Source organism: Amia ocellicauda, chromosome 21 (assembly GCF_036373705.1).
Source record: "Amia ocellicauda isolate fAmiCal2 chromosome 21, fAmiCal2.hap1, whole genome shotgun sequence".
In the NCBI taxonomy this organism is placed as follows: Eukaryota; Metazoa; Chordata; class Actinopteri; order Amiiformes; family Amiidae; genus Amia; species Amia ocellicauda.
Window position 1 is genome coordinate 9240149 of NC_089870.1, and position 10000 is coordinate 9250148.

The 10000-nt window shown below is 38.2% G+C and overlaps 1 protein-coding gene across 6 annotated transcripts in view; it reads left to right on the forward strand.

Annotated features, from left to right (window-relative positions):
• The window catches only part of meis2a (Meis homeobox 2a), a 71962-nt gene that overhangs the window by 39131 nt on the left and 22831 nt on the right, over positions 1 to 10000 (forward strand). The window lies entirely within an intron of this gene.

A 10000-nucleotide genomic window follows, 5' to 3' on the forward strand; every position in this document is an offset into this window, starting at 1 on the left:
CTCTGAGATTAATATGCTGCCCTTTATTGATTATTGCTATCAGATTCCTTTCATTCAGATATTTAAAAGTAATGATGCCTATGGAAAAGGAAGGCAGCTTTCACAGATCATTTTCAGTATTTGGATTCAAACAGAGACAGATCTATTTAAGGCACAGTTTGAGTCGCATTAGGTAAATAAATGCGGAGCAGCCTGTCTAAAAAGCTGCAGTGACTGTAAAAGATGTGTGTTTAAGGAAAGACATCCCTCTGACACATGTAACATGCTATACAGATGTTAACAATTCTACAGCATAGCATTCCTACGATAGATCAGCGTTGTAATTGCTATAATGGAGCCAGTAACCATTCACCATAATGGAATCGGTGGAAACTATCTGAAGCGGTCGGAATTAGAGTGATCTGCAAATTTGTTTCAAGATGTCCATTGTTGGTTTTAAGGGAAATTGCCCCTGCTCCCCTCAGTTATCCCGCTTTGTACAGAGTATTATTTCCCAAATCCGGGGATTGTTTTTATCCTATTGATCCAAGATGCACAGACTTTTTAAATTCCATTTAGTTTTTTTATTACAATATATTTTTTAACCTTTCTGGATTAAATTGTATTTGAAGGATTCTAGGATGTCATTTAAGCCTTTGTAAATTGCTTATGAAAAAAGTTTAAACCTTGTTGTAATTATGGTCACCTCTGTGGTAGCCCGAGTAAAAGAGGACCATGGGGAAAGCTGTCTGGGAAATGACTTCCTGAGACATTACCATCAATCATTGCTTAGGTCAGGCCCCCCAATTCAGACCATCAGGAGCAGAAATAAATAATAAAACGAGCCGTGTATCTCTTGTACAGCGGGGGAGAGAGAGGACCTCATACTCCATTTTGTGATATGCAGTGATTCATCCGGCATCCAGGCACTTCTGCCCGGGTCCTTAAACACAGCAGTTGTCCTAATAGAGGAAACCTGGATTAAAAGTTGGGAGATGTCTGGGTTTTCCTTTCTTTGGCACTTTGTCTCTCTACGAGGGAAGAATAGGATTATTATCCCGAGGGCCCATTACCAGTGGCGTCTAATTTGAAGGCATTAGTTAAATGCAGCGCCTGCTGGTCAAAGTCTACAGTTGATAGCTTGATTACATCATTAATTATTCCAACGTCAGATAGAGAAAAAAGAAAAAGAAAGAAAGAAGCCAACAGCTGTCTTGCACCTCTAGTCAGCTTCAGTTTAACTGATGCAAGCTGAAGGCCCTTGGTTACCTCTCTTGGTGGTTGTGTTACATTCTTGAGATGGGGGCTTGGTGAGCTGTTGAAAAGAAGTGAGACGCTTGTCAACAGCACCCGAGTTTGGGCTTTATCAGACTGCTTTAGCCTGGAAGCTTAATTACCTTATTTTGCACTTTTAGTTTGTTTTAGTCTTCAACTAAATGGCTTTGCTGCTTATGTTAGCAAAACTGGTGGTACCTGTTAGTTCTTGTCTCTGGTTGTTTTAAACAGAGGGGCTGTGCATTGGTGTGGCCAGAAATACCATTTAAGACTGAAATTAACTTTTCTGACTTTCTGAGTGGTGTAACGGACATAAAAAATGATAACATTAAGCAGTAGGCAGCATGGATTTGGCAGTGCAGTGGAAGAGGTAGAAGCAAAGAGAGAACTGCCTGCAGTAATGAAAAATGTGAGATAAGAATTGAAGCTGAAAAATTCATTAACTTCACTAATAGCAAGGTATATAAATTATTATTAATTAAAAGTCCCTTGAAAAAAAAAAGCCGTTGATAATAGTTTGTCATTGTTCTGGGGCAAGTATAACACGTGCATTGAAGACAGTCTATAAATGATGATCAACCGACCACTGACATTGCTTAAGCGTACCTGGGTTGCTTTCGGTTTAGCTGTAGCCCAACAGGCCTAAATGCTGGCCTAATTTTCACTAACATGCATGCAGATTGTGTAAGTAGAGAATGTTTTTTTACCCCCTTTTCGCTCCTAGGCTTTGCGTTTCATTAGTTAAAAAAACTGTTGGCATGAAAAGGTCAGTGATGTTTCAATTTTTTTTATTGCTGTAAGCTGAGCTAGCTGATGATCAATCTCTAGGGAGGAGGCAGGATCACTCCTGCTTCCTGTTGGGCTTGCTGGAGAAAAAAGCTCATGAAAAATCGAACCTAATGGCAGTGCACTGCAGGTAAGAGGTCAGAGGGCATTGGGTTTAGGAGATTCTTCATCCAGGGGTAGGTTTCATTGGTTGGAGTTCAAAATAATTTAAGGAGATGAGTTGAAAATATGTCAAATAATAGGATTGAAAGTGGCCAGTGCAGTTTAGAGAAGGTGGATTGTAACAGCTTCTGCCCCGAGAAAGACATTTCAGTGCTCTTTTACGACCTGTCTCCCAAAAGGAGAATCAAATCGTGTTCAGGTCAAATATCAGACACAGTCTGCATCCTACTGGGGCAAGTTCCCATGTCAATGTAGAATTTCTCCTTCTCGAGGCTCGAAGCTCCCAAGCGTCTGCATTGAATGGGAAGGTTTTATACAGTCTCACATTTATATTTGATACTTTCACTTTATTATTTGTCCTTGAACCAATGGGACATTGCTGTGTTTGTGCAAATGTGAATGAAAGTACCTATTTGCCATAAGATAACATTTATTATTTTAAGATAATTAATGAATATATACATACATATCTACATATTGACAGTGATATTTGCCCTCTATTTGCAGGTTTAAAGATTATATCTTGGATGTACTTGGATGTAGTTTTGTTGTAACAAATCATTCAATGTAATGGTACTCGCTCTACATGTCGTCTTCATTACGATTTCTGGGGCTTTGTATGAGTTACACTTTTCTGTGAGTTTGGACAGAAAGTTGATTCACTGTAATAAACTCTGTCAGCTCTCACCAACGTGGTGTTCATTCCACTTGAAAAATTGCTCAATGGGCGACATGGCTGACTTCTGCACAATTAATACCATTAACTATCAGCAATTGAACCCTGCAGCTGTCCAGTTTGTAATGCTACTGCTGTTGTGTGTGTTTTTCTTATTTTATTTTGACATGGCATTAAAAAACAGCTGGCAGGGATCTTTTTCAGTGCCCAGTTCATATAGTGTTGTATATGTGAAATTCTCAATAACTTTTTATAATGCATTTTGTTAAGTTGTGGTGTACAAAACACCTTAATGTATCAGCATAGGAGATTATAAAGTATTTAAACTGCTTTTCAAGACCATATGAAAAATAATATTTTTCTTAAATCCAAACCAAGAAAATGTTGGTCGACATTCATATTTAATTTAAAATGCAGGATTAGTATTATTTTTAAATTTGCCTTAGCTATAAATGCACTTCTCTGTTGAAAACCTCAAATGAACCTGTATTATTGCCCAGGATCGATTTGCACTGTATGAATGGTATTAATGAATTTTGTAAATGCTAACTGGTATTCGCAGGCATAAAGGAAATTGAGGTTCTGGAATATTTTTATCTCCTAACATTAGTATTAAATCCTTAAACCAATATCTGGAGTGGCTGATTAAAAGAGCAGCTGTTTTCACATTAGCTGACCTGTTGTTTTATCGGATGAGGAGGGCTTTATTAGTTGTTTTATTGTGGAGCCAGGAGATTCCAGTTAGTCTTGATCTGCTGGCATGTAATAACTCGATCTGTTTCATGCAGACAAAATATATTAAAAGTATGGACGGATGAAGTTTGTGCCCCAGGGAGAAGGCGAGATAATGCATTGAAATTGTTCAGAGGTAGTTAGATGCCTAATGGTCTAATATGTGTGCTATGTGCGGTCCGGGGTCTGCTTCTCATAAATTCTGGCTAGACTGATGCAGTAATTTCAGACACAGGATGAAACCGTCAAGTAGTCATCACTGTCCTACACCTTTAGATGTGCTATTTTTTATTGTGTTTTTTGTTTGTTCTGCAAGTAAAAATCATTTAAACTACCAGGCTTTAAGAAGGAAAGGTGGAGCCTGCAGTTCTTTTACAGCGGATCTAAATTATTGATGTGTCTTGCTATTATTTTGTATGTGTGTGTTGTATGTATGTTATACTTTTTTATTATGCACGTATTTTTGTTGATATATAGTCTTTATTTGATTTTAATTTAGCTTCCAAACATAGCAAGGCAGCATCCATAACAGCTGATGTTTTTTTTATGTCTCAGCATAAGGTGAACTTTACACTAGTGCCTCAACACAACTGCTAACACAAATGCTAATTTATTATTAAAGTATAAAACCATGCCTGTTGAGTGACGACCACGCACAGAATTCCTTCTTTAATCCCCACATCCATTGTTGACACGTTTTACATTACGGTGTAGTGATGCAGTGTAAAGCTGGCCCACATCAACCTGTACCAAAAGACTCTAATTGTCTCTCTCCAAGCCACAGCTCATGTTTGATTTATCTGATTCGTCTGTTTAGAGATTCTCTGGTTTACAATGTGTGCACAAGCCATTAAATTGGTGTTGATGTTTATCCATTGGACTTGCCCATTTGTGTGTAACATGCATTCCCTATGAATTTATGACTCGGTAATACAGACAAGTGACAGAGTGAGCTGGCAGTGGGCATTTCCTATTTGGCTGCAGATATTTGACCAAAAAAATATGATAATGCATTTTTCGGTGGGGTGTTGGTGTCGGAAAAGTTGGAGCTGACAATACTCTGTCTGGGAGCTTTGTTCTCAGGCTAGAAGGTGGAAAGAGGACTGTACCTTCACAGTACTGCCTGGTTCTTATGGAATATATTGTCAGGGATTAATTACTTAGATAAAACAATGCATGGGTATCCCATAAAACAGAATATATATATATATAAAAATATATAGAGAGAGATAGATAGATATAGATATAGCACGTCACCATCATCATCATCTTCACCATCAGCCTATATTGATCCACCAGTGGGTGAAAGCCTCCCCAAGATGTTTCCACTTGCTTTGATCTATAGCTTTTCCATGTTACGCCTGCAAAGTTTATGATTTAATCTTCCCGTCTTTTATGTGGTCGTCTTCTAGGACTTTTTTCATCTCTTGGTGTCCATTCAATAGCGTGCTTTGTCCATCTTTGATCTGTTCTTGTCTGGCCCACTGCCATTTTAACATTTTCACTCTTTCATTATTATATTTTTATTTATTTATTTATTTTTACTTGCCGTTTATTCATCCAAATATGGTGTGTCAGGAGGGTCAGGGTAGAGGTCTTCTCCTAAGAACCATTTGTGTTTTGACAAGCCTGGCAGGGAGGATAGCGGTGTGAGAAACTCCCTGCGATGAAAAAGATGCACTCACATGACACAATAGGTGTAACGGTTGCTTGCAGAAAGGTCTGACCCTTTTGTGAAGTTGTGTGCTGGCTGCTTATGCCATGGCCTGGATCCCAACTTAAAGACACCATATCTAAATTCCTTCCAGTACAGTATGTAGGCCTATGTTTCCAATCATAGAATCAACGATTGTCAACCACATAAGAAAATGGCAAGTGAGAAAAAGGTTACCAAAATTTTCTGCAGAGGTTTGAGCGGTTCTATCCCTGGCTCGGCAGTGCACAGTGATTGTTCTGTGGCAGGCTAGCCAGACCTCCGCAGGGTGTTTAAAGCCTTCTTGATTGGTGGAAAAACCACCTCAGGGGTGAGGGTTGGCCGTGCGGTCCCCTAGATCCTAATAGAGAAAGGATTGGCGCCGCCAGCAGTGAAAGCCAACTGAAACCCAGGATACACAGCACAGCAGAGCCCCTTACATTGCCGAGATGCACAACAATAGACAAGGATACTAACCTCAAAAATGTCTCTTTTAATTTGCCGTTTACTGTTGTTTACATTTGTGGCTGTTTCTCCTGTTCTGCGAGTGAACTGTGTGTGTGCGTCAACCCCCAGCCTTTAACAGCCTTCTGACTGTGCTCAGCACTGGAGGTTTAAAAATTATTGCTTTTTAGCCTTATGGATGTTTACTGTTATGAGCTGTGTGCTGAAGATCCTCTGGGGGCCCCCCAGTCCTTCCCTTTGCAGGCAACAGTTTGCTTGGCAGGCAAATTGATAGCCAAAGTTGCTCTAGAACCTTGCACCATCTCAGTGAACATAAATTAATGGTGTAAAGCAAACAGGCAACTGGCAAGGAGCCAAGAGCGAACAGGAGAGAAGCCAGCTATTGTTGAGGGGGCAGCTCTGTATTCTACAAGGGAGCCCCTGCACACAATAGGACTACATTGCTGCTGGGTTTAGAGTGCGGCCTTTGAAGTGTATGAAATGATAACTGTTTTATTTCTGAAGACACAACCGTCGAGGCCATTCACAGCTCACTGCAGTAATTGTTACTCTGTAGTCCATAAGCACCAGCAAGGCAGGCTGTAAGCAAAGTTATTTGCGGCATTTGGTGAGGAGTGCTTGTGTGTGTGTGTTTGTGTGTCTGTGTGTGTGCGTGTGCGTGTGCGTGTGCGTGTGTGTGTGTGTGTGTGTGTGTGTGTGTGTGTTTCTGTAGCTCGAAAGCAGTCCCAGGCAGTTGGACTGGGTGAGTGAGTCATGTGGCATTCCTGTCTGTTTCCCCCTGTTGTCAGGATGCAATGAGGACTCCAAGTGTCTTGTGAAAAAAACTAAACTAAAACAAAAGCAAAAAATAACAAACAAAAAACTATGCAAAGTATGTATTTTTATCCCAGGCCAAAACATGTTTGTAAGCATTTTTAAGTATAATTCATTCATTTCACATGTGCATTGCCAATGCCTCTCCAAATAACTATCGGGCTTCCCCCCCATTCATATCACATTATAGGTGATTAATATTATTAATAATATCAGATTGTGTACAGTATACACTCAAAATATACATTATGATTTTTATAAAGAATCCCACATGCATCCATTTGGAAGCTGATTTGAATTTTAAAAAATAATAACAGTAACACTTTGTTTATTCAGAATGTGCCAATCTTATACATTCTGTACAGCAAAAGCAATTTTAAAAATGTCACGGTTATTTTTTAAAAATTTTTTAAGATTGTGCTTATTACAAAAAGTCACCAGGATTTTTTAAATATTTTTTTTAAGATTGCAATAATATTGTGCAATCAATTTGAGAAAATATATGAAAAAATAAAATTAAATGTCCCGATGAGCAATCCACAGATAGTATTAGAGAGAATCCTAAATGTGTTGTAAGCACTGAACTGTGCGATAAAACAGTGTCGAATATGGGCTTTAAAATGGGCAAGACTGATAATGTGTGAGGTTATTTAATATTTAAAGAAAACCATTCTCCTTCATTGCTAAGTGGTTGGTTTATTAAATATAAAATCTAAAAGAAAGATAAATTGATTTAATAAACATGCAAAAAAAAAAAAAAGGCACTAACCTCTATACAGTACGAGCAGCAGCTTCCAGGGCTGCTTTGCCATTATATGAAAACAGAAGACTACAATTTCAAAAAGCTTCATTAGCATGGAATGGTTTCACAGGACAGCTAAACCTCTGACCTGTGTCTTTAATTCACCACAGTCTGGCTCCATGCTGATGAAGTGATCTATCATCATTGCTACTACATCCTAGCGTGTACTTCTCCTCGAAAGTTCAGCTGCTGCAGGGGTGATTATACAGAGCAACAGAGAGCACATTACACTCTGTAATTTAGCAAACAGTATGAAAAAAACACAGAAAAAAAAAACCTGCCAGACCTTTAACAGGCTCTGTTCCAGATAACATACCCCAGTGTTTCTATAAAAGCTGCTACCCTGTTATTATTAGAAGGTCAGATATTAGGAATAAGCCAGTCAAAGGGAAGAGATCCGCCACTAACTGTTTTCATCGTAATTAACATAGCTGTTCGATCCGAGCCAAGCACTGGCTTCGACGCTAAACCGCTAGTTTCTCGGAGTAATTATTTATAGACTGTTTCACATTTGTGGTCAATCGAATTTCAGGATATTGGATTGGATGTTTTTAACTTGGTAAATTGATTCCATTTAAAGCAACTAGGGATTTTGAGTCATTTCATGGATAATTTTTTTCTTCACACTTTTGTGTTTTTCTTGTTTTCCCCCCAACCGTTATAGCCAATTAATTTCCACCTTTTCAGTTTACATTTTTATTTTTGTTTATATTCTGAACTGAAATGACACAGAGAAGCACAGCCTTGCCTGTACCGTTCTTCACACACTGTCTTAGCTTATAACCTTGCCGTTTATTGGGGGGGGGGGGGGGGCAGCTGCCATAGTAGAATGGGACACAAACAGATTGGGAGAGAGAGAAATAAGCACATGGTTATAATAATTTAATAATTGACAAAGGCTCGGTAGATGAAAAGCTGTTGACTGAAATAAGAAGATGTTTTAGTGTCAGTGTCTTTGGTCAGTTAAAATTTCCTTACTCAAGGGTTTTTGGGTTTTAAAGTCCCTACTCTCCTTGATGAGCCATCTTTCTTGTTTGTGCAAACCATTCATTATGTGCCTAGCGGATGAATCCTGCCATTGGTTGGGGTATTTATCACTGTGGTACACTGCACAACCTGACAGAGTAGGATTGATGACCAGGAACGGGCTGAATGGCCAAGCAAGCCTTAATACAATGTAAATTACTAACTCCTATTTCCAATCGGGACTATTCATTTCTCTCACCTCTGTTGGAAATTATTTGTGTTTTTTTACAGTACCACGGAGGTCATTACTAATGTGAAAAAGCTGAGGCTGAGGGTAGAAAAGAAAAGTCTTGTGTTATTACGTGTCGTTCGGGGATGAAAGGAGAGAAAAAAAAAAAAAGAAAGTCTGTTTCCCCGAGCCAAAAAAATGTCAGCACCTGGCAATCAAAAATTTATTTCCATTTTTAAGCATTATCATCTTTCTTTGTTAATAATTTCAGAATATTAAAAGCCACTGCATACACAAGTACAAATCTGATTAATCCTTCTTTACGAGCTCGTTTCATTATTTGCCCAACCTTCTGCTTATTTTCTTATTAATTGCACACATTCCTCAAATGTTTTCAAACCTTTTGATTATTAAAGCCAGTAATAGTAATTCCTTTAAATATCCTAGTTCATGACTGCACAGTTCCCATTAAATATGCTTTAAGATATATAAATATTAGATAAGACCTTTGCTTATGGTATTTATGGTGTTTATGTGGGATAACATTTTAAGCTTCTTCTTGAGCTGGTATGACATAGTCAGCATTCCCTGTGTTTCCACTGCGATCCTTTTATCTGCACTTCCAGTTCAGATTGGAGAGATAATCTGTAATAGTTACAAACAAATGTGGAACTGTAAATCATAGCGTCGCCCGATTTTAATCCAACTTGTAATGGTGCCGTTTACAATGCCAATGCCAGAAATTCAGGCTTGAAAATAATGTTTTTATTTTAAATTATTTGTATTTGTCTGCATACAGACTCATAATTTGACTTTTTGGTAAGTCTGTCATAAGTGATAAGTTGTTGTTTTGTCATGCATCATAACACAATGTCTTAGAACCATGTAACAGATTGCCATTTATATCATATTCTCTCTGACATATTTGACTTGACACAAATAGTATCATTACCTCTCTGGTTACAGAATTATATTTCCAGGTACAACCTCTGGCTAGCAGAGGCCTTTTGGAAGGATCTGTTCGTTCAAATTTCAAATTTCTTCCCAGCTGTGTGCTAAATTACACTCATAGTGCTTAAAAAATGTCAACCTGAAAATAATTGTTGCTGTACATCACAGCAACATCACAGTGTTTCTCATCAAAGTACATCACAGTGCAGAGTGTCATCAAAGTACATCACAGTGCTTTTCAGTGATTTACAGAAAACACAAAATCAGCTCTGTTTTTGATAAATTGATGGATTATCAGGTTTTCTTTCTGTTACTGAAGTTTTTGAAATGAATTTTCATTGTAAATTAAAAGTATCTGTGCCACGCTCTGTGTTTTTTCTTTCTATGATCCTTGAATCAATGATTAAAGGCTTTGTCATGAGAGTTTGTGCTATTTGGTTTTGTATTTCAGCACTGCCAATTTGTTGGCAA